The 25,443-nt window shown below is 48.5% G+C and overlaps 1 protein-coding gene across 7 annotated transcripts in view; it reads right to left on the bottom strand.

Annotated features, from left to right (window-relative positions):
- LOC135898646 (uncharacterized) overlaps nt 1-25,443 on the bottom strand; it is a 116,763-nt gene that overhangs the window by 82,345 nt on the left and 8,975 nt on the right. For 3 of the 7 annotated variants that reach the window (XR_010563384.2, XM_065427738.2, XM_065427729.2), the window contains exon 7: nt 24,789-24,865. The exons of 1 other annotated variant lie outside the window; for it this stretch is intronic. The gene's annotated coding sequence lies outside the window, so the exon portion shown is untranslated. Of the gene's footprint in view, nt 1-20,510; nt 21,628-22,783; nt 24,866-25,443 lie in introns of those variants that run through there. 3 more of the 7 variants (XR_010563387.2, XR_010563380.2, XR_010563383.2) reach the window with 2 other exon arrangements.

Here is a 25,443-nt window from a genome sequence, read left to right as displayed (position 1 = left end):
CCCGCATGGCGCCTTTACCACAGTACGAAACCTACGGAGCAACACGTGTGAGCGCACAGAACCATACCAAAGCCACCATTGTGGCCCAAAAGGTGTGGCCACTACAGCAAGCAAATAAAAAAAAACAGCAAGAAAAGGAGAATGCACTACGTCATTTTCTCCACACTCCTCCTAGCGCGTGGTGGGGGTAGGGCCTCTCCTCAGTTTACTTCCTCCATGCAATTTTCTTTCTCTATGTGCTGCTGTGCTATTGTCTTACTGATCTATGTGCAACTGATCTTCACGTGCTTCATCGACATGGGCAGCCGTTGCCTGGCTGTCACCGCATGAGTATGGAGGGCAGCTCCATCAAGCACCGTACTTTCCTGACCGTCGCAAAAAAGTTGGACATCATTGTGGATATAAAGTGCAGAATGAAGCAAGCTGACGCCACCAGGAAATTGGGGTTGTCTAGAAAGACGGTCGGCGGGATTTGGACCCAACGAAAGAAGCTGTTAAACAAAGCCCCAATCGGAGCAAGCAGATCGAAACTGCATAGGTCATCTCATCCTGCCTTAGAAAAAGCGCTTCTTCTGTGGATGCTGATCTTCCTGATGGTCTGCTGCATCATTATGAATTTGTATGCAATATATTGCTTCTCACAGTTCCACCCTGCCAAGGGAGTTGTGAAGGCTGAGGTGGCTTTAAAAATAATGCGAAATGTCAAACCGACGATGTAGTGTCCATGTATTGCACTCTTTGGAATGTAGGAAGGCAACCCTGGAGTTCAGGGTGTTTCCAAGATGGCAGTAGTGTGATAGAGGTAAATGTGTGTGCATTCCCGACAGAATCAGCCATAATCAGTCTTAATGCTCAAACTACGAAACTCAATTACTATTTCGCACCCCAAGTACAGTGTACTAGAATAGGGCAGTGAAGCGACCACCACCAGGGACTGCGCCTTGACAGAGCTGTCACAGTAGGTGGCAAACGTAGCGGCGGCGCTGCAGTTGCCGACTACACTATTCCCCTTGACAACACGTGCGTGAGATTTGGCGTAGGCACGCTGTTTCAACTACGTGCTTCTCTTCATTTAGTGCGTGTTTTTCGACACAGTTCGTGTGTGAATGGCGACTCCTTGCTTCAGCAATGGGTAAGCAACACTTGAACCATTGCTACACCCCTGGATGTAGCACTGGATACAGTCGAGCGGACGCTACAAAGAAGCCCTCGCTTTTCAAGGCACCTGTGGACCCTGAACGACGGAGCCTATGGCAGCGGAACTTGCACAGAGCGGATAAACAACTTACGGAGGATTGTGCAGTTTGCGAACTACACTTTGAGCCGCACTGTGTTGTCAGGGGCTATGTGCACGTAATCAACGGCAAAGAAGTTCGTCTACCGTGAGGAAAGCCTACGCTTTCGTCAGATGCCGTGCCAACAATCTTACCAAATGCCCCAGCGTATTTAAGCAAGCGCGTGGTGCCGAGAAGGCACGAGAAAACGCAAGGCTGAAGAGATCGACAGATCAGCTAAAAAGGTACTGTTCTCGAGTGCTGCAGAGCGACAGACTGTAGACGAGCCTACCGATGTTCGTGAGACAGTTTGTGTGTACGAGCACGAAAGTGATGTAAATTCTGTCGTGACTGTCGCCGCGCTTAAGAATGTAACCCCACCTAATAAGCGCTGGGTTCTGCATGAGATGCATGACGCGGAAGGAATTTGTTTCACTTCGTGCACCTTTAATGCCGTCACAGGTGAAGTGAGTCGAAAGGGCCGTATTTTGCACAGAGGATAGCTCTGGTGGTTTTCGTGTGAAGACATTTTTGCGTGGTAAGCTGGTGGCAGAGTCATCGCTAACAGTGCAGGACGCCTTGAATGCTTTGCAACAAACCAATGATATATATCTGTGTAAGGGTGCTGCTGCGAACGACGAGGTATTTTTGATGAGCAGTCTTACAGACCGCTTGCGTAACCAAGTAGAAAACAAGTGGAAAGCTGCTTTCAGCATAAATTGCCTTGGTAGAATGACCAAGTATGGAATACCGTGCGTTGCATGCAAATATTTGAGAAAAGCACTTCTGACCCACCAGTCACGTCTCCCAAGTCGGAAGTCGCCAAAATGTGTGCCTAAGAAAACATCACGGAAGTTGCAAGCATGCACGTGCAACAAGCGCCTTACATCAAAGATAATGAAGCTCAGCGAAGATCTCAGTAAGATGAAAGCCGATAGTGCAGCGACCAAAGTGCTTGCAGAGAAGATAAAGCATCTCTCATCGAAGCAGCAGCTTGCTGTTCAGCAGTGTTTTGAAGCTTCAAAGAAGAAAAGTCCACGTGGGATGATCTATGAGAAAGAGTGGATTTTGGAGTGCGTACTACTTGAAATGCGTAGCCCAAAACTTTACAAATACACGCAAAAGCAGACAATTCTAACCCTGCCAAGTGATACAAATATAAGGAAATACACAGCTGAATACAGGGGTGGTTATGGGTTTAATGAACAAATGCTGATCGCACTAAATAAGAAAACGGTGCCACTAGATGAACTTCACAGGCATGGAGGCATTATCATTGATGAAATGAAGCTCTCCAAGCACCTTTCAGTGACCACAGGAGGAAAAATTGAAAGTTTTGTCGACCTTGGAGCGTACACCCAAGGACCAAAAGACCTTGCCATGCAATCATGGCATTGTTGTAAGAGAGGGTGGTTTCGGTATCGCTGCGAGCGGACGCGCTGTGTATAGGCTCCTCCTTCGAAGTCCACAGCGACCGGTCATTTCGACTTGAGCCTCTCAACATCGCCACCATTGTATCCGGGAAGGTGAGCCACCCATTTTGAGCCCACCTCGGTGTCACTATCCCGCCCGGGTCAGATTTTTCGGCCTTTTCTCCGTGTCCCTGGTGCACGCCGAGGCTACGCCTGTCTTAGGCCTAGCGTCCGTGACCCCCACAGCCCACCCAGCCATGGAATACCAAGTAAACGTCACTGACATCGACCCCGCCGAAGCTTTAAACGGGGAATGGGAGACTGCCCTGCGTCTCCACAAATAGTACCACCCGGCGACTGCCACTCACTCTCCCCAAACGGAACCCAAGGGCGGCGATGGCCGTTCAACCGCCGAGGTATCCCGAGCTGCGGCGGCGCCAGCTGCGCAGCGCCCGCTCCGTACGCAACACACGCCTCTCCCGCAACTCCCTCGGAGCAACTTCAAGATCGTAGTCCGACCACGTGGCGGTTTGTACGTAACCAAGGAGACCCCTCGAACGCTCTTCGCAGCAATCTGTGATGCGACAAAAATCCACCTGCAGGAAGCGCTCGCTCAGGACCAGGTGCGGCTGCATCCAACAAACAATATCTTGACGGTCAGCACTCCAGAGGAGGCTCGAGCTCGAGCTTATGCCCAAATAACGTCAATACACATCGGCACGGGCGCAACTGATGTCACCGCATACCTCGCTCCGCCCGATGATGCCGTGAGGGGCGTCATTCACATGGCCCACAGTGGTGAGTCGCACGGTGAAATCCTGAAAGGACTTGTTCGCTTCAATCCTCAACTACCAATTATTGACGCTCGGCCCTTCGGGAAAAAGCGATCCATTATTATCACTTTCGCCACCGGCCCTCTGCCAAAGGCTGTCCACTTTTGGGTGGGTATTCACACTTGCTTTCCTCATCGACCAAAAATGGAGGCTTGCTACAACTGCCGCCGTATCGGACACCGCCAGGATGTCTGTCCCGTCCCAACTAGCGGATGTTGCCACAATTGCGGTGACAAGCACACGCCAACGGAACCCCTAACCTGTACACCCAAGTGCATTGTCTGTGGGGACGAGCATCATACTGGGAATATTCAATGTAAGTACCGGTACGCACGCCCGCCACCACGCACCCAGCCAACCACCGGACGCCAGTCAAGAACCCGGGAGCAGAAGCCAGCCCCGCGAAAGTCATCACGCAGTGCAAGCACTGCGCGCTATATTTCACGTGACCGTAGCCACAAGCCCCAGCAGGACCTCACCTGGCCCGACCGCGCAAGAAAATCGCCACCTGCCCCCGCCCAGAAAACTCCGGACCACAACGAAGGGGAGCTCCGGGCCCTGCGGGAGGAGGTAAGACGCCACAAAGTCCTCACTCAGAGCTCACTTTTCTCTCCTACTCTTTCTCCCCCCAACTTCACCTTCTACTCTATCACAAACCAACAACGCTCCCTCTCAATTACCCCCCTCAGAAAAACAATGTATCACTCTTCCACTCCCCACCTCCAAGCCGATCGATGTGGACTCCAAATTGAAAGACCTCTCCGACCAATTTGACAAAAAGCTCAAAGAGATTAAGGTTCGCCTCGAAAGCAAATTCAATGCTCTCATCACTGACCTCACTACGAAAGTGGAGATGCACTTGGAACACTGCATGGAATCTATACTTCACAAAATGGTCAACCTCCTCGAAGCACGCCTCACGCAGCTCCCCCCTCTCTCTACCCCCCTTCTCCCCACAACACAACTAACTGCCATGGAACCCCACATCCCAATAGACGCGAGACTAACCCCTCTTATCCATCCCTCTACGCTCCAATATGGCGGGACGGGGCAACAATAACTCCCTTCACATCATAACCTGGAACTGCCGTCGCTTCCGGGGCAAGCGCGCGCCCCTGCAGCTTCTACTTCCTACACTTTCCCCAACACCCCAAGTCCTTCTTCTCCAAGATAGCGCCAATCAGGCCACACTCCCCAGTTACAACTCCACACACTCAGACACCACAAACAGACCCAGGGCGTCCACATTTGTGCACCGCACTTTAACACACAAGACACATTACATCACATCAGAGACGCCCTGCGTGATCACCGAAATTATCCATCATACACATACACTCCTATCTCTCTTTATTGCCAATATCTACCACCCCCCATCCCAACCGATGGCCTCGTTGGACTACCTCCTCCGAGAGTTGTACCGCCTAGCAGGGAAGCACTCCGTACTAATCGGTGGGGATTTCAACAGCCAGCACACTGACTGGGGATATAAAACAACCACACACAGTGGTCGCAGGCTCTGGCTGCTCATGCAGAACCTCCAACTTTCCGTCCACAACAACTTTCAGATGCCTATGCGAATCGGCAACAGTGTTAGCATGGACACTAGTCCAGATCTGGCGATCAGCCGCTCCCTCCGTGGTGTGACATGGACAAGAACACAACACACTCTGGGCAGTGATCATTACATGATACAAGTCACTGTCCCATTCAAACCACCCCGCCACGCCTACATGACACACAAACTCATTAACTGGGACGCTCTCCGCACCGTGCGGATTGCCCTCCCTGACAACCCCATCACCGACATCACCGACATCACCGACTGGGTACTCTCTTCAGACTGACATCCAACACCATATGCAGCTGATTGAAACCACCACAGACACACCGACACCAGACACCTGACTCGCCCACCTCTGGGAGGCCTACCACAGCCTCCTAGAAAGGCGGAAATGGGGTAAACATAACAGAACACTAAAAAAACGCTTAGCCGCTTCACAATCCCAAATTCGACTACATTCGGAGGAGCTCTGCCGCTCAAATTGGGGGCAAGTATGCGACGGCATCGCCGGCAAACTGACAACCAAAAGGGCGTGGCACCTCCTCGGACACCTCATCGATCCATTGAAAACAAAAAACACCACCCAGCACCACGTCACCCAGCTCGTACACACACACATGGACCACTCCGATGCTCTCTTGGGTACACTCCGCGACACATACACTTCACCTGGCATACCATCTCCTCTCCCCTCATACACAGGACAGCCGAACCCCGAACTCGACACCGACATCACAGAGGCAGAGGTCAAAGCAGCCCTCATGAATCTCCGCACCAATTCCGCGCCCAGCCCCGACCAGGTCACCAACACAACGCTTCATAATCTGGACGATCAATCAATTACTCGCATCACGGAGTACTTCAACCAGTGCTGGAAAGAGGGCACCCTCCCCCAGTCTTGGCGACACGCAAAGGTAATCTTCATTCCGAAGCCCAACAAACCCCTTACACTCCAAAACCTTAGCCCAATCTCGCTAACCTCGTGTCTCGGAAAGCTTTTCGAGCATGTGGTATCAGCGAGGCCCGCACAGCACATGACAGACCATGACTTATACCCTCACAGCATGGTGGGATTCCACCCCCATTTGTCCACACAAGACGCCATGTTGCAAATCACCCATGACATCTTCGATCCACTCATTCCAAGCCACACCACGGCAGTCCTGGCTTTGGATTTATCCAAAGCCTTTCATCGCGTTGAACATCACGCGATCATGACTGCACTCTCCCCACTGAATGTGGGCGCACGTACGTACACCTACATTCAGGCATTCCTCACAGCACGCACGGCCGAGCTTCACTTCGGCCCGCTCACCACATACTCACTAAAAAGCGTAGGCACCCCGCAAGGCTCCGTCCTCTCACCTTTTTTATTTAGTATCACACTCATCCCCCTAGCATGACAATTGGCAACCGTTCCTCACCTGAAACATACCCTCTACGCAGACGACATTACACTATGAACTACCCATGGCAGTGATGGCGCCATACAGGACACCATCCAAGCAGCCACCAATCTGACCCAAAACTATGCAGTTAGCGTAGGACTTTCTTGTTCCCCAGAGAAGTCCGAGCTGCTGTGCATTCGCCCCAAGAACCGCAACTTGCCCTGCTCCCCCATCGTCATCGAGCTGGACAGTAGACCGATACCAGAGGTCAAAACCCTCAGGATACTTGGTATGCATATCCAGAGTGATGGGAAGCACACGACTACACTCCGGAGACTCAGGCAGGTAGTAGGGGCGATCTCGCACCTTATCCGCCGGGTCTCGGGCCACCACAGAGGCATGAGGGAGCGTGATCTACGCCGACTTGTTCCCGCCTTTGTACTCAGCCGTGTACTCTACTCCACCCCCTATTTCAAGCTCTCTCGCCGTGAAACTGACGCCATGGACACTCTTATTCGCCGGCCATACAAAGTCGCCCTCCATCTTCCCATAAATACACCTACCGACCGACTCTTACAATTAGGCCTCCACACAGGCACGTACCCAGGGGGGGGGGCCCGGGGGGGCCCGGGCCCCCCCCGAAATCAAGTGGCATACCCCCTCCCCCCCCTCCCCAACCACGCCACCGCTCCTCACACATTCCTAAAGCGCCGCCAGATCAATGTTGAGACTTGGCAGCTGTTCATCGGTCAGCATTATGCTGCCTTTTTCACTCCTTTTAGATGGTGGTAGTTATCGGCATCTCTTGTAATGTGAAGCACAGTTTTCTCATAGATTCTGCGCCGGCGCGATTAACTTGAGATGCATTCAGTTGTCACCATCTATTCAACCGTCACGCGCATAGCTGTTGCTTTTGTTAGTTCAACCTTCTTTGTCTAGGCTGATCCTGGGACCAGGAAGGGATGCGGCTGTTACTCAGCTGGTCTGTACTCTCATGGAACGAGTTGCGGCCGGAGAAAACGCCAATTCCGTTTAACTTATCCCTTTGCTTCATTGTTTCCTTGAGTTACGGCTCGCCGCGACGCTCGCAGATGCCCGGAATCATATACACGTGATATGGGTTAGATAAGGTGAGAAACAAAATAATGTGAAAGAGCGTCCATCATGAAACCCTGCAATAACCCTTAAACCCATAAGCAAGATGGCTGTCGCCCGTTACCTCGTCTGTTTTTCCCTAATTGTATAGCACTTTTCGTGCAACATTGGCAACTGGAAACAAAAATCGCAAGGAGTTGAGAAATTAAGCAATCTACTAAGGGAGAGAGCCAAGGCAACAACCAAACTGCAAGCAAAAGCGAATAATAAGAAAGTTAACCATTGTTTATGAGAATATTTATGGATCAACATCTTTTTATTTAAAAAGGAACTAGGGAAAACGCCGCCGGAAGTGGAGAACAATTACTTGTTTTGAATGACGCTTCTACAGTTATCGGTGGAACTGCCTCACGTAGCCACTTCTCTGCTGAGCTTATGTGGGTGTTTTTCTAACCTTTCTGCGGTGAGCGCAGTACGTATAGAATCGCAGAGTCCTGCGCTCTACGCGGTTGTATGGGACTGGCGGCCGCACAGCGTTATGCTATTCGCGGAACTGTCAAAACTGATCAACAAGGCGAAAATAACTGATATTCGAAACTATAACATGAGAAAGACTGAAGAAGCCGTAAGAAATGAACGCAGCCTGAAATCAGTAGAAAAGAAACCTGGCACAGGACAATCCATGATGTATGCACTAAAAGATAAGAAGGATAATATCATCAGCAATCTCGAAGATATAGTAAAAGCAGGGGAAACATTCTAAGCGGACCTGTATACAGTACCCAGAGGAGTCACGATACCTCACTTAGAAACAGTAGTGAACAGGATACAGAAACTCTCCTATACCTAGCGATGAGGTAAGAAGGGCCCTGCAAGACATGAAACGATGAAGAGCGGGAGGAGAAGGTGGAATAACAGTTGATTTAATCAAAGATGGAGAAGACATAATGCTTGGAAAACTGGCGGATCTTTATACGAAGTGTCTATCGACTGCAAAGGTCCCAGCACACTGGAAGAATGCAGACATTATACTAATCCACAAAAGAGGAGACGTTAAAGAACTGAAAAATTATGGGACCATTAGCTTGCTCCCAGTATTTTATAAAATATTTACCAAAACAATATCCAATAGAATAAGGGCAACACTAGATTTTGACAACTAAGTGAACAGGCTGGCTTCAGGAAGAGATACTTTATAATGGATCACATCCATGTCATCAATCAGGTTATCGCGAAATCTGCAGAGTACAATAAGCCTCTCTATGTGCCTTATATAGATTACGAAAAGGCATTTGATTCAGTAGAGATACCAGCAATCATAGAGGCACTACGTAATCAAGGAGTACAGAACGCTTACGTAAAAAGCTTGGAAAATATTGCTACATGCGTGTGGTATTTGTTTGTTTGAACGAGGCGCGTAGGCGCCATCACTCCAGAAAAGAGGAGGAAGAACGAACTGGGCTCGCGCTGTGAATCTAACCAGTGTTAGATATGGCGCCGTTTCCTGAGGCTACTTCGAGTTCCCCAAACCACTTCGAAACGCAGCACAGCTAATTGAGGAATGCCGAAGCAGGAAAGCACATTCCAGAGGAGCGGCCGAGCAAACAAGTTTAAGGAACAAGTTCACGTGCCAACAAGTTCGTGCGCCGCCGGGATTAGCAGGTGGGCCTCGGACAATGGAGCATGAGCAGCCCTCCCCTTCTCCTCGTTAGAAGTGCATTGCCAGTTTGCGAGGCAAGACCGCAGAGAGCCGCCAGGTGTGACACCGCGACACGGGCGCCTACCATTGGCTGAAAGTGGCGTCATCGGAGCGGACTCTCCCATTGGTCAAACATGACGTGACTTACAGTGCTCGAAGGGTTTATAAGAAGCCTTCCAGAGAGACCTGAGCATTCTGGGACATTCCCTGATTCCCTGATTCACCTCTCTCGAACTTCTTGCCGCGGGCCGCAGCGTCCGAGTTGCTGCCGGCCCGTAATGACTGTACGAATGTTAGTTGACGCTCACCTCCCTGTACATAATGTAGAATAAATCCTCCCAAGTTGGGTTTTTCATCCCGGAGTCCGTCCCTCAACCCCTACATCTGGTTGGCAGCGGTGAGATCGCCTCCGAATGCATCAGCTGGTGGCAGCGCTACGGATAAACCTTCGTCGAGAGAGATCCTAAGGAACCGGGAAGAGCGAAGAAGAGAGAGCCTTCGTCGAAAGAGGTCCGAAGAAACTGGGAGTAGCGAAGAAGGAGCGAGCCTTCGACCCAGGGAGTCCGGAGGAACCGGGAACAGCGGACGAATGAACCGGATGGTAGGGTGCTGCAACCGTAAGTGAGCGCGTGGTTTTTTTCCTTATGATTCGCCAGACTCAAAGGCTGTGTGTTCAATTTTGATAGTTCTGGGAATCGGGAGTTTGTTGCATTGTGTGTTTGCACAAATTAATTAAGGAAAACAGTTTTAACCACCTGTCGGGGCAGCTGCCATGGATCTTAGAAGGTTGACGAGGTTAGACTTGTTGTTGGTGTGCGACGATTTGGGAGTTGAGGCGGACGAACGGATGGAAACGCCAGCTATCATAAAGGCGATTCAAGATAGTGGCAATGATGATGAAAGCATTAAGCTTGCTTGGGAGGTGATACAGGAGCCACGGGAGCGTGTGCGTCGTGTACGTTTGCGGGAGCGTCGTGAACTTAAGAGTAAGAGTAGGCGTGAAAAACGCGAGAATGAACGGAAGCAGGAGCTTCAAGAACTTACTCTTAGGTGTGAGCGTCACGTACGTGAGAATGAACGCGAACGGGAGTATCAGGAACGTAAGCTTGAGCGTGAGCAAAAGTATGAGAGAGAGAAGGCAGCACTGATCAAAGAGATACAGCATTGTGATCAGTTATTGGCACAGAGACAACAGCTGTCTGAGAATTCTGTAGGAAGTACAGAGCAAGTGTCTAGCGGATTTTCGCCAGAAGCCGACGAAAAGAGTAGTGCCTGTGAGATTGACTGCCGATTAATAAGTGAAGGGAAAAGGCTAGCTGCTAACGATGCCTTAGTGGCAACAGAGGCCGTTAAAGGCCGTAGTGAGAGCGACGAGGTGCTGTGCCAACAGATGACTGTGGAGACAGCTAGGCCAGCTGCGAACAAATTGGCACAGTTACCGAGCGTGTGCGTCGCTGGTAATGTTAGCGAGGTTGCTAGCGAAGAAAAGGGTACTGCTGACCCGACAGACGCGAGCACCCATGTAGAGCCAGATGTGCTTGCAGAAGTGAAGTGCGAACTGAGCGATGCAGTTGAGAGTAGTTGTCGGGATGGCGAGCTCCGTAGTCCACGAGAGAACAACTGCATTGTTCAGGGATCGGTGCGGCTCTCCGCCAGTCTAGATAGCCTAGATAGGGATGATTCAGCTATTAATCATTCGGACTGTGCGCGTGAGACAGCGATCGATACCGACGGGCTGTGTGCCGATGCACAGCGTGCGCTGGGCAATGTAGTAGAGGGCAGTTCGCAAGAGTGCGAGTTGTCTAACTCGAGTAAAGCCTGCTGCATTGTTCCAGAGTCGGTTGGGCTGTCCGCCAGTCGAGGCAAAGTGAGTGTTGATTTAAGTGAGAATCACTCAGACTGCGCGGGTAAGAGACCGATCCGGGCCGACGAGATGTGTACCGGCCAGCACGAGGCACGAGAAGGCGACATGAAGGCGAGTGCAAAGAGGAAGCGCCATAAAAAGAAGCGCGGTAAAGACCGAAAGTCGGTAATTAATGTAGCGCCGCCAAAAATGGCGAGAAACCCAAAAGGGCAGGGCGCGAGGAAGAAGGTGCGGTCGTCTAGGACGATGTTGACGCATCCAGAACGTTCGAGCCACCGGTCAAAGGGGGACCGCGAAGAATGTTCTGCACGGACGCGGACAGAGGGCACGAGGCTGTTAAACTCCTCGTCGTTCCGTAGTTCTTTTCATAGCTCAGCGTGCAGTTCGAAGAAACGCAAGGTGGCAGGACGAGACCAGGTGGGGAGTAGCGACGCGGTCAATCGAGTTTGTGTTGAAAGCGGGGCGCGAGGACGCAAATTGGCAGGAGACCATAACGTCTTGGGGAAGCTGATAGTTAGTCAGCCCTTTTGTGTTTCCTCGGCAGCCAGAGTAGTTTTCAAGCCGCGACCAGCTCGGGGACGGCTCAGAGTAAGAGTCAGACATAAGCATTCGGAACGGGAAGCCAAGAGAGCTTCCGTAGAAGTAAAACGTGTTATTTTGTTTTATTTTTGAACATCGGAAAGTTTTCGCGAATTGAGACTGAGATTTCTTTCAATATGTAAGGTTTGAGCTTTGTGTTTTCGTTTGAGAAAGCTCCGAGATTTGAAAGACGCATTTGTGTAAACATGTAGTCTCGCGAGATGCTCATTAATAAGTATATAGGCTTTCTTTTTTTTATGTGTGAGTAACCTGAGGGTCAAGGTTATCGTTCAGAGGCCTATGGTAAAGCGCGTGTGTTATTTAACCTTCTTTAAGTGTTTTTGAATTTTCTAAGGTTAAGCGCGTAGGTTTTCAGTAAGTGCGTGATTTGCACGGAGAAGCGTTTTTAGTTCCGTTAGCGCGTGTCCTGTGTGGACGGAAGGAAGCAGATTTATCACTGGGTTGCTCGTGTGTGTTGAGGGCAGCCGTATTCTGACTTCTTTAGTGAGTACGCGTGGAACGAGTTATTAAAAGACGCATTAGTTTAAGGGTTCTGCGGAGTGTGTAAGTCCCGCAAGTTTAATTGTCCGTTTATGTCACGTGTCCTGTAGGACTTTCAGGAAAGAAACATGAGTAAGCGTAAGTGAAAAGTTTGCCTACAATGCAAGTACGCGTTTTGTTTAGTGACCACAAGGCTAGTGCGCTTGTGATTACGTACTTGTGAGGTTGACCAGATTGTTCAGTGGCACCAATACGTGCGATAAGTACGCCACTGCGATAGATTGGAAACATGCTGTTCGTGTAGTTAGGCCACTTAAGTTATGTTCGGCTGTTTTCATTTGTTGTTTGCATCGTCGACGACCCTTTTGTTTTGCAACAACAATAGTACTCTGGTCTTGTCGGCAATCGAGGAGAAATGGATAGCTGTTTGGAAGGGTGGTTGGAACTGTTTGGTCAAAATTGGGGGAAATAAAAGATAAGAGTTCATTTTGACTCAGTAATAGCCTGGCGAGTCAGGGGTGAAGAGCCTGCGCTTACACGTGGGGCAGCGCTGTGTTGTTTTGTTTGTTTGACGTCTGTTCTCCAGGGCCAAGGATCCCGAAGTTCGTCAAACGTGGCTCGACCCCAGTACCCTGCAGCTTCTATCAGCGTTCCTCATGGCCAGCGAATTGAGTTCACCGGCCATTCAGAACTACCGGGGCGAGGACGAGCTGTTAGATATGGCGCCATTTCCTGAGGCTACTTCGAGTTCCCCAAACCACTTCGAAACGCAGCACAGCTAATTGAGGAATGCCGAAGCAGGAAAGCACATTCCAGAGGAGCGGCCGAGCAAACAAGTTTAAGGCAACAAGTTCACGTGCCAACAAGTTCGTGCGCCGCCGGGATTAGCAGGTGGGCCTCGGACAATGGAGCATGAGCAGCCCTCCCCTTCTCCTCGTTAGAAGTGCATTGCCAGTCTGCGAGGCAAGACCGCAGAGAGCCGCCAGGTGTGACACCGCGACACGGGCGCCTACCATTGGCTGAAAGTGGCGTCATCGGAGCGGACTCTCCCATTGGTCAAACATGACGTGACTTACAGTGCTCGAAGGGTTTATAAGAAGCCTTCCAGAGAGACCTGAGCATTCTGGGACATTCCCTGATTCCCTGATTCACCTCTCTCGAACTTCTTGCCGCGGGCCGCAGCGTCCGAGTTGCTGCCGGCCCGTAATGACTGTACGAATGTTAGTTGACGCTCACCTCCCTGTACATAATGTAGAATAAATCCTCCCAAGTTGGGTTTTTCATCCCGGAGTCCGTCCCTCAACCCCTACACCAGTCAGCGCTGCAACCGTTGTTGTAAATTTATTCTGTAAATAGTTTCTCGTTTTACTGACTCGTCCTTCGCGTAAGAATATCTACAGAGGTTCTACAGCTACCTTAATTCTACACAAGAAAAGCAGGGAGATACCTATAGATAAAGGGGTCAGACAGGGAGACACAATTTCTCCAAAGCTATTCACTGCGTGCTTAGAAGAATTCAAGCTATTAAGCTGAAAAGGCTTAGGAGTAAAGATCGACGGCAGATATCTCAGCAACCTTCGGTTTGCCGATGGCGTTGTTCTATTCACCAACAATGCAGACGACTTACAACAAATGATTGGAGACCTAACAGAGAGAGTGTAAGAGTAGGGTTGAATATTAATATGCAGAAGATGAAGATAATGATAAATAGCCGGGCAAAGAAACAAGAGATCAGGATCGCCAGTCGGCCACTAGAGACTGTGAAGGAATACGGTTACCTAAGGTCAATTAATCACAGGGAACCCTGATCATGAGAAGGAAATTCACAGAAGAATAAAAATAGGTTGGATCGCATACGGCAGACATTACCAGCTCCTGACTGGAAGCTTACCATTATTATTGAAAAGTAAGGTGTGCAATCAGTGCATTTTGCCAGTGCTGACATATGGGGCAGAGACTTGAGAGCAAGTTAAGGATCGCGCAAGGAGCGATCGAACGAAGTTTCCTAGGCATAACGTTAAGAGAGAGAAAGAGAGCGGTTTGGATCAGAGAGCGAACGGGTATAGACGATATTCTAATTGACATCAAGAGGAAAAAATGTAGCTGGGCAGGTCATGTAATGCGCTGGTTAGATAACCGTTGGACCATTAGGGTTACAGAATGGGTACCAAGAGAAGGGAAACGCAATCGAGGACGACAAAACATTAGGTGGAGCGATGAAATTAGGAAATTCGTGGGCGCTAGTTGGAATCGGTTGGCGCAGGACAGGGGTAATTGGAAATCGCAGGGAGAGGCCTTCGTCCTGCAGTGGACATAAAACAGGCTGATGATGATGATTATGATGATGATGATGATGATGCTGGAGGTGGTGGGCCCCCCCCGAAAAAAAATTCTGGGTACGTGCCTGCCTCCACAACACAATCGGGGAACTTGTAGACGCGCACCGCCAAGCACAATACCTTCGTCTCACACAAACCAACACTGGCCGGTACATACTGCACTCCCTTGGAATCCGGATACCAGCCAACGATCCGACATTACGCCCCATATCAAAACCCTTACACCGCGAACTGCTCAATAAGCCACTCCCCGTAACATGCACCCCGACCACCACGATAAGCGCCGCAGAGCTCGAGCTACAGCGCTGCACCGTTACTACGGCTCAGAACCGGGCGCCGTATGGGTAGACGCAGCCTGCAAGGGCGATGATGCGGTCGCTGTCGTGGTGGATCACACTCTCTCTCCGATTGGAACGCACACACTCCCCCCAGACACCTCTCCCGAAGCTGCAGAGGAAGCCGCCATTGCCCTAGCTATCATCAACACAGAAGCACGGTATGTTTTATCAGACTCCAAAACTGTAATCCTAAATTTCGCACGAGGCCGAGTCCACGTCCCTGTTTTTTGCATACTGGACTCGCCCGTTGCACCCCCGCCGCGTCATGTGGAGCTGATTTGGGTGCCCGCGCACTGCGGGAATCCTGGAAACGAGGCCGCCTACCTCTTAGCCCGAGGTTCTTTAAACCGGGCTCTTGCGGCCTCCGATCCGGGATTCATGAAGGAGCACGCGCACACTTTCAACGAGCTGACGAATGCCTCCAAGGCGGCGCGTCAGCTGTACCCCGCACCGCACAAATCCCTTAGCAATCGACAAGCAACCCTTTGGCACCGATTACAAACTCACACTCTCCCATCTCCTCTGACTCTTTCTCACTATCACCCACTTTTCCTCACATCAGCCTGTAATCTCTGTCCCGAACCTCGCGCTTGTGCTCTCCACCTCTTTTCCCATTGTCCGGCGGATCCTCCCCCGCGGAGCCTCGAGCACCTGAAGACCTGGGAGGACTGGGAGACCCTGCTGCGCTCTGGAGACACGGTCGTACAGACCATGGCTACTGATCGGGCTGCCAGCGTTATGGAGCGAAGCAACATAACGTTTGGAGCCTGCGTGCTCCAAACTCCTCAGTCTTACAATAAAGTTTTTATAATGATGATGATGCCTTGCTGTAATGTTTGTGCCCCTTATAGGCAATTGGACGCAGGTGCTTGGTGTCTTTGGCAGCCACGAGAATGTCAAGGGTGAATTGCTTGCGAAAATTCTGCTTGAGGCCACAGTACTCACAGAAAAAGCTGGGCTTCTTATCGACTATATAACGTGTGATGCAGCCTCTTGGAATAGGAAGATGTGGAGAGTTTTTAACGTAAAGGCATCAATGAAAGAAGTTATCTGCAAGAAGCAACACCTAGTTGACAGTAGCCGGTTCCTTTATTTTTTTTCTGACTTCCCTCATCTTGTCAAGAGCATTCGCAACCGGCTTCTAGGCACGACTTTCAAGACAACGGATGGACAGGTGTCCATACAGTTTGTGAAGGAAGCCCTCACACTTGACAACAGTGCGCTTGCATTGAGGGCAATGCTTGGTATATAAAGTGTTCATGTTGCATCGAACAACTTTGAAAAATTCAGAGTGAGTTATGCTTTTCAGCTCTTTGGACAGGGACCTCTGCAAGCATTCTTTCTTTATCATACACAACTGGAGAGAAGCTGTGGCAGCATAGAAGCTACTGCGAAATTCTTTTCAAGAATGAAGTCGCTGATTGCTGTAATGACTTCTAGCTATCCAGCAGAAGCTCTAGCACCCAATTCTACCAGTGTACAAAAGGTCCAAGATATGCTTGAATTTCTGAACACATGGGAGTGTCACACTGACATGAGGCATTTTCTCAGTGACTCAACTGCAGAAGGACTAAGGGTAACACTGACAAGTACGCTCGAGCTTCTTGACTACTTGAACAAAAAAGTGGGATTAAGATATTTGCTAACTTCAAGGCTTAGTCAGGATAAAGTTCAGAACTTTTTCGGTATAGTGAGACTTTCGTCGGACCACAACAGCCGTCCAACGCCGCATCAGCTTCTACTGACTGTTCATTGTCTTTCTTTTTACAACTTGGCACAAAGCGCCACACGCAGCAATGTGGAGGATGACGTGATCAACTCTCTTCTTGAGGCAACCGATAGAGAAGAGGGTACCACTAAGGGAAAGTTTTTGGAAACAGCGAAGTTGTACACAGAGGAAAATACAGAGGTTCTGACTACATCTTTGCCAGCAGAAACTGATGAACATGTGTATCATGTGAAGAGAAGCGAGTCAAGATTAATTTATTACATTTCAGACTATGTGCGTGCGTGCGTGCTACTGACCAAATGTTCTGATTGCATTGCCCGCCTCTTGCTGTCAACTGAGCAAGGGCACTTGTTGGCTGCTTCTGCCTTTGTGCAGTTCAAAGATCAGGGTGGTTCGTTGTACCCTTCAGTTGAACTTTTTACCTTTATTACACGCCTAGAGGATGTTTTCACTAGTTGTTTATCTACTAATAACGTGCACAGTGAGAGTGTAATGGATGTCCTGGAGACGATTCATTCTGCCAGGCCCTTGAGTATTGGTTGCAAAGCGCATGCAGAATGCTTGACACCCCGTGTTGTCGGCTTTTATGTCACAACCAGGCTCCACTTTTTTGTAAAGGGCTGAACAAAGCCAGCACCTCCAAGCGTAAGTCATCTAAGCACTTGAAGTTAAGCAGGCTGAATTGAATGCATATTAAACCATTAACTTAACTGGTATGCCAACATTCCTGAATGATAATTGCAGTTTAATTACCTAACCTTTGTATTGTGTGTACAGCACAGTTGCTTATCTGTATTGTGAATTTTTTAAAATCCTTCAGTGGGTGTCGCTTTTTATATATTTGTACTTATTTAACCATGGCATTGCTAAACATGTTTTTTTCTATTGTGCATTTTTGTATCAAATTCTCAATTTTGTCATACCATGGAAAACCTCTTAATGTATTTCTAATATCCCTGTATGTTTCTGTATGTTAGTACCTTCTGCATTGTCTTGACTTGGAACATTTTGTATATTTGTGTTGTGCATTCTAATAGTAAGTGAATTCTTGGAATCCTCATGCCACGGAAGTGTGCAATAAAACTTTGAAGATAATCATTATCTGTTGCAGTTTTTTTATTTATTTCGTCTCATCTATTCATACCAGTAAACACTGCGCACGGTGTGTACCGTCATTTGCAATCAGTGCAAGCAAGCATCTTTGCATCGCGGTTTTGGCCAAAATAGAGAAAGAGTAAATTTTAAACGCTAGAAAAATTCGTTTCACTTAACGGGCGCGTCCTGGGTGCGAATGAATGAAAGTTGCGGAAGTAGCCTTTAGAGTCCACATGCCGCGTAGTCTTCGACGCGCACCTCCCTGTAGTCGCCTATCACAGCGCCGCCGCTACTTTCGCAGCCGCGATAGTAGCCCAAGGAGCGCGGTCGTTCCACTGCCTATTCTAGTACACTGTACCCCAAGTAAACACTACCTTCGAGGTTTACCGCTTCCGTCAAGCCAAGCAAATGGAAAACGAGTCACTCGACGGGTTTTAGGCCAGACTACAACAGCTTGTTAGGCACTGTGCTTTCGCCGATGATGACACCGAAATCAAGAATCAAATATTGCTGGTCTACAATGTCGACATGTCTATGCCGATATGCCATGCAGCATGACCTCAACTTGCAAGGAATTCTCAAACAAGGCAGGTTGTTTGAAGAGGTCGAGCACGACATCTCCGTGATTGAGCAAGAACGCCAGCAGTGTAAGAAAAACTGAGCGCCCGCGTCTACACTTGCAGTAAACTCCGAGCACACCTCGCAACCTCATCAGCCGAAACACCACGGGAAAGAGCCGTCATGGACTCGTGAGCCTCTGTGCCATCAACGGGCAAACGTGGCATGCTACAACTGCGGCAAACCATGGCCTCACAGTGTATGGCCTCATATAGTGTATAAAATTCCTTGTTATTCTCACCGACGCCTGACTCGGAGTCTTCGCTACCGACTAGAGCTGGCAACGCTCTGTCACAAAACGGGTGACGAGCGCTACTGGACCACCCCAAGGTCGCAACAGTGGATGGCAGCTACAAGAGTGGCTGGCGTCGGCTACCTCGGCGTGGAGAGTGCCTCAAGTTTACCTCAAACACCAGACTTTCTTTGACACAGGTTATAGTAGCTTAGGGAAGGATTTGATGTTGCATTGTGTTAACCTTGTGTGTTTCAAGCCTAGTGAGAGTGTTTTGAAAACCAGGGAATGCTGAGAGGGTAAATAGGGCAGTGTGTGAAATACTTGCGGATGTCTTACTAGTAGCTTTATAGTAGCATATGGCAGGTATATTCAAAAAGGGTAAACAGCAGGAGCACAGTGTGAACGACAAAGAAGTACAAGGTCAAAAAACTTCTCCAAATTTGTGAGGAGTTCGGCATTGAGTTGGGCTCAACAAAAAGAAAGAATGCGATCCTTGAGGTCATGAGGACAGGGGACATAATGGCTGAGGAAGCTGGAGAGGCCTAGGTAGATATCAATGAACGTCGGGAGCAGAGGGAGAAGGAACGTTGCAAGGAGGAAAGAAAAGAGAAGGAACGTCATGAGCACACGCTTAAAATGAAAGAGTTCGAGACCCGAAATAACTCGCTGGTGCCTAGTCTCACTTCTAACAGTCCCAGAATATGCGATCAACTTCCACCCTTTGTCGTCAGAAAGAGTATGGCCAAATACCTCATGAAATTTGAGCACATGTACAAACGGAATGGCATTGAGCGATCCCTGTGGGCACAGAATCTGTTAGCCTTGCTTCCTGGGGAGGCATCGGACTTAATAACTTGCTTATCGAAAGAGGCGTTTGAGAGCTAGAGTGATGTGAAGGAAGCGCTACTGCGGAAGTACAAATTGTCGCCCGACGCTTTCCGGCAGACGTTCCAGTATGAAAAAAAGGGCAGGGAGTCGAATAGTGACTTCGTGTTTCGTCTAAAAGCCGACCTGGTGGAATGGCTGAAAGGCGAAGAGGTTTACGACGATTGCGACAAAATGGTCGAATGCATCGCCTTGGAGCAGTTTTACCGTTGCATTGATGATGATGTCAGATTCTGGCTGCAAGATAGGCTAAAGGAGGTTAAGGGGGGACACGGGTTGTGGCGACCAAAAATCGCGAAAAAAACTCGATTTTTTTTATTGCATTTTTGGAATGTACAGCTATTATTGCATCTATATCGTATATTTCATACCGATAACATCAGTATTTTAGCCGCAGTGACGCCTTATACGACATGTACTAGCTGAATTTCAGGTGGAATTTCAAGTGGGCCTCAAAGGCCATAATGAAAGAACTATGTCTAAATCCGAACGAGCAAAGTCGCACCCTCATGGCCGAGAAAGATAGGCGTCAAATGGCAGCATCAGCCAAGAAGTGCAAGGCATGAGAAAATTTGTGCCAGTCCCTCAAAAAGCGGCACACAGGGGCTGGGAGTCAGCAGGACTACATGCCTGGTGCCTACTGAGCTGTTCCAGCTGTAAATTTGTAAATAAAGTAGGGTTTTGCACGTTTTCTCACTTATCTCAAAACATGTTTTTGGCTCACTTCACTAGACTGTCGGAGTGATAGCTCATGATCTAGAACAGCTAGAGCGCTAATTCTTTCTTTAGCAGAAAGCCCAATCTACACATTAAAAAGTGCTGAGAGCAGAATTTCAAATTTGTGCATACGTATGTTTCCATTTTATGAATTTTCTTTTGGTGTGGTAGCCTTAGGTCAAGGAAAGAATTTTGATCACCTCCAGGATGGCTAATTAAAATTTGATTTGAAAACTTTTTGCAGCATTGCAGTTATTGCACATTATAGTATCTAGCTATGCAATAATATTCACTTTCTGCAGAGCCGTTTTTTTTTCTCATTGTCTCTGGAAACAACAGAGTGGCAGCACTGTCAATCTCCTGAACTAATGAATCTACAAGAAAAATTATTGCATATTTGAAATCAGCGCGAAAAACTAAGTAAGCTTGTGCATTTTCATCAGATTTGGCCGTAGGATGCAGGAAATAATCGCCACAACCCATGTCCCCCCTTAAGCTAAACAAGGCAGCAGAGTTAGCGGAAGAGTATTACACCCGCCGCAGCTTGCACAGCAAGGCAGTGCGTGTAGAAAAAGCAGATGGGAGAAATAGGTTTTCCTGGAAGCCCGACGAACGGAACCAAATCACACGTCGCGAGGTTCGGGAAGACGTGTGCCTTACCAAAGAAACTGTAAGGGAAGGACAGAATGCATCTCATAATGCTAACGATGGTCCCAAGCAGCAAAACGATACAACGCATTCTTTTGAAAAACGAAAACCGTTAACCTGCTACACTTGCAAAAAGCATGGGCACATCACTGCGAACTGCCAAGAGAAAATTGCTTTTGCAACAATACAGGAAACTCACAAAAACACACAACTATTGGAGCCAAATATGCAGGAAATTAAGGTAAACGGCAAGAAGTGCTGAGCACTTCGGGACTCTGCAGCAACTATGGACGTTGTCCACCCGTCTTTCGTCTCCTCGAGTGATTTTACGGGCGAGTACGCTTGGATACGGCAAGTGGCCGGGAAGGAGAGTGTCTGTTTACCGATCGCAACGGTTATCATTGAAGGAGAGTTCGGGAAACTTAACACAGAAGCCGCTGTGTCTGCCGCCCTCCCGGAGCACTTTCCCTACGCCTTCTCAAATAGCTCGGAGCAGCTGTGAAGGATCAGGGCAAATCATTCTTTGCCGACATGGCGTACATGGCCCTCACGCGATCCAAAGTGCGCCAGCTGTCGAAGGGACTTGACTTCGTGTCGGTGAGCAAATAGTGGTGCGGCACACGGACTGTTCAAGGTAACTTGAGTGGTGAGCAGGCACGGGAGAGGCAGAGCTCGGAGGCTGGCGTGGGCGAGCGTGTCCTGGAAGTGACTGGGAGCGACACGTGCAGTGCTAGCCGCGATATAGACACGACGCCGCAGTTGGGCAATGCGAGCTCCACACTCGCTTTGGTTTCCGCCAGCTGGCAGGAGCTGGCTGCAGTTGAAAGGGAAAAAAAGAGGGTTTAATTTTACGAGGAATCTGGCTTATTGTACCGCCGCTACACGGATAAGCAGGGTCGCAAATATGAACAGCTTCTGATTCCTCGAAAATATAACAAAAAAATATCACCCTTACTATGAAACCAGACAGAATGACACCCAAAGAAAAGCGTATAACAAGCAGTATGTCAACGCTCGGAGACATACGAGTAACAACCAGCTGTGTGTGGGACAAGTCCTCTGCAAACTGGTCACGTAAAACAAGTTCTCCTCTTGCTATGACCCACACGCATACACAATCACCAGTCAATGGCTCCAAAATCACAAAGATGGAGTGTCGATTTGTCGCAAGTTTCTTCAAAAGAGTTCAAGTGGAACGACACCAGGAGCAGACTGACATGCCTTATCTGGACGATGCAGCTGCACCAAGTAACAGTGACCTTCCAACCCCCAGCATAGCTACTCCTAGCCAAGCCATACCAGCAGCTCTTAAGACCGTTTCACAGCGGTACCCTTAACAACCAGGCAACTACCTAGGCAGCTAAAAGACTGTGTTGTTTAAGCAAAACTGATTTTTCCTTCCCTCAAGGCATGATGTAGTGTCCATGTATAGCACTCTGGAATGTAGGAAGGCAACCTAGAGTTCAGAGGGCTTCCAAGATCGCTGCAGTGTGATAAAAATAAACATGTGTGCGTTCCTGAGAGAATCAGCCATAATCAGTCTTAGTGCTCAAACTACCATACGTTCCAGATATTTGTGGTGAAAGACAAAGCTGAAGCTGTGTGGGCAAAGGATATTCTCAAGAAGAAGAGCATCACAGGCATCGTGGCACCATGCAAATGATGCCTGGGTGAATTGGCAAAAGACCCGCTGACACCTTAAGGCTGCTGTTGTTGCAGGTGAATTGATAAAAAAGATATTTAGAAAACGTCAAACTGTTGCCAAGCTGCAATGTATTGCTGTATTTGCCGATGCACCAAAAGGCTTCCCTGACGACCTTATATGAACGTACATTGCATAAATTTCACAAAGTACGACCTAAAACATCTCGAAATCGTTCCACAGCACACGACAGCAATATTTTCAAACAGCGCAGTGCTGAATTGCACAAGCCAGAGAAGAGAAAAGGCTAGGCGCGCGCCCTTTCCTCCTCACCAAATGAAAAGGTCTATAGTTAGAGGAGCCGTTGCCTAGGCTAATTGTGTAGGGTGCAATCGACCGCGTGCTCCCGGCTGACGAAGTCAGCGCAGCCTAGGCAACCGAACGGCACTCCGAATAACGATCCCCAATTGCACCCTTGGTTCACTCATTTATTCGCAAAAGTTTTTGACACTGTGAAGAAGTACTCACAAAGTACGGAATGCAAGAGCAGACGACATTGCAGCTGTCCTCAACAAGAGAAAAAGACAAGGGAGGCTCGTGCAGCGAATGAAAAGGGGCTCGTGCAGAGGTGATCGTTGGAATGCCGGCACGACTAGGGCCGCAGGGCATACGGAACTCACATCTACGAGTGAGGTTCACTTGACCGAGCGTCTGTCTTCGGGACCGAGAACGCCTCAGGTCGTTGCACGGCACAAGACCTCGGAGCGACCTGCTGCAGCCTCGAACCCGCATCTACACGCGAGGTTCGAAAGAGCAAGGGTTCGTCATCGAGACGAGGAGCGCCTCGGATGCCGCCTTGCATGAGGCCTCAGGTTGGCCTGCTATCATCTCGGAACATGCTTCTATGCGTGAGGTTCGGGTTACCGGGCATCCGTCATCGAAACGAGCCCCTTGGGCCATCTTCTTGCTCGAGACTTCGGAGTGGCCTGTACCCTTCTACAGAGCTGTGGGCCGTCCAGCTTTTCCTGCCCCGTGCTACTGCGTCTGCTCTTCCACACCGGTCATCACTCTACCAGCAAGTGTTCCACCTCAAAACTGTACGAGTCTTACCACGCTCCAGACTTCAACCGCAACCTCGTGAGACTACATTTCTTTTTTTTCCCGTTTAAGAACAGCCTGACATGCGTGGTTCTAGTTGAAGGTATTTTTCGTGTTTACGTACCGTCTAATATAATTGTCGCATGTTTGCTATTCATGCACCGTCTCCTCCATCTTCCTCGCGTCACACGCCTTGCGACGTGACGATCCTAATCATCGCAGCGCATTCTTTACGTGATTTTCTATATCGAACTTTTTTGCAACCACCACGCTGTTCGATATATCGAGGTTCGACTGTATTTACATTCCAAAACGATATTCTGATAGGCTGCCCATTTTCACCTGGTGTCACAACATGACGTGTTCCAGTCCAAATTTTTTTCTTGTTGTAAAGCCGTTCTGATGTCAACGTATATCAAGGGGAACAAAATGCACCACAAACAGACCTCAATGGCACATATATTTCTATCGGCGACAAGCTTGTGTATTTGGAGTATGGGCCAGTTTAGCTGGGCTGAATATTTAAAATTTTAAACAATTATAATTTATGATAAAAGCTTATAGTTATATTAATTTTATAATATTTATAGTAATTTATAATAAAAGCTTTGGTGGATAAGAACATGCAGATACAATAACATTTCTTTCACCTAAGCAATAACATGCACACATAAATTTCAAGGGAAACGTGAATGGTATGACAGTTGAAGACGGATGAACAGACGCTGCAATAAATACACGACAACCAATTTCGCATTCATGGTCAGATCTGTAAAAGTTATATGCACTGGTGCACTGAAAATTTTCATTATCACATATTTTGACTGAAAGCCATGTTTCAGCCAGGATAACAACAACAGCACCACAGTCAATTAGAGCCCAATAAATATGTGAAAAAATTGCTCAATCAACATTGCAAACACTGTTCAAGACCTATAGCAACACTTTACCTGGTAGACATGACATTTAGTGGGTACGCCACTGAATTAGGAGCAAAGCATATCGGCAGCGCATGGAATGATCCTGGGCACAATGTCTGGGTTTTGGATGACAGCTGTGCAATGTTAATCAAAAGTCGACCATTCAAGACAATGACACTGAGCTTAACGTACACAACTGCTTCTGTAAAGATAACAACTGCCATAAAATGCAGCAATGCTACAAGCATACAAGGGCCAGTTGTCTGGTAGCAATACTTTGTAATCCTGAGCCTAGTAGGGAAAGAAAGTGCATACTGGGGCCAAGCCAATCCTTGTGAGGCAGTTCGTCATGCAGGCACTGATGGTACGGCCCTTCATGCCCATTGTAAGACCTGTAAATACAGATACAGATAAAAGGCATACGCATCATAAGTGCACTGAACAAGAATGCAGGCCATTTCAGACACTGTGGCCAGCGTTTAACAAGCATGGTCTTTATCCCGACTATGCTATATTCGTACATAACTAAATGCCATGAGCTTCAACTCTTTGACGTAACTGTGACTTCGTACTCCTGCAATTCACATCTGGCAATCTACTTGGTTTACTATTGCAGTCAAAAACCGAAAGGAAGCATAGACATGGGAGAAATGGAAAGTTGCAGCAGAACACATCTCACGATGACTGTCGACATTAATGTGGTTAGTATTCAAGCAATGTAGCCACAGACTGTATTGCAAAAGACGCTTTTATTTACAATCAGTAGTGTGTGAACCAGTCTAACATTGCTATCGAATTCAAATTAAACTAGCATTCAAGAAGACAAACAGAAACTGAAGTCTATGAATGGTTTACCCAGCAAGGGCATGTAGACAAGAGCAATCTGAATTTTCGCAGTACTAGCCAAAGTCACAATATCACAAATGCTCAGACTAAGTGCCACATCATCATCTGCCATCACAACACAGAA

Source organism: Dermacentor albipictus, chromosome 10 (assembly GCF_038994185.2).
Source record: "Dermacentor albipictus isolate Rhodes 1998 colony chromosome 10, USDA_Dalb.pri_finalv2, whole genome shotgun sequence".
NCBI lineage: Eukaryota > Metazoa > Arthropoda > Arachnida > Ixodida > Ixodidae > Dermacentor > Dermacentor albipictus.
Note: the sequence above shows the minus strand (reverse complement) of the source record. Positions and strands in the feature narration are given on the sequence as shown.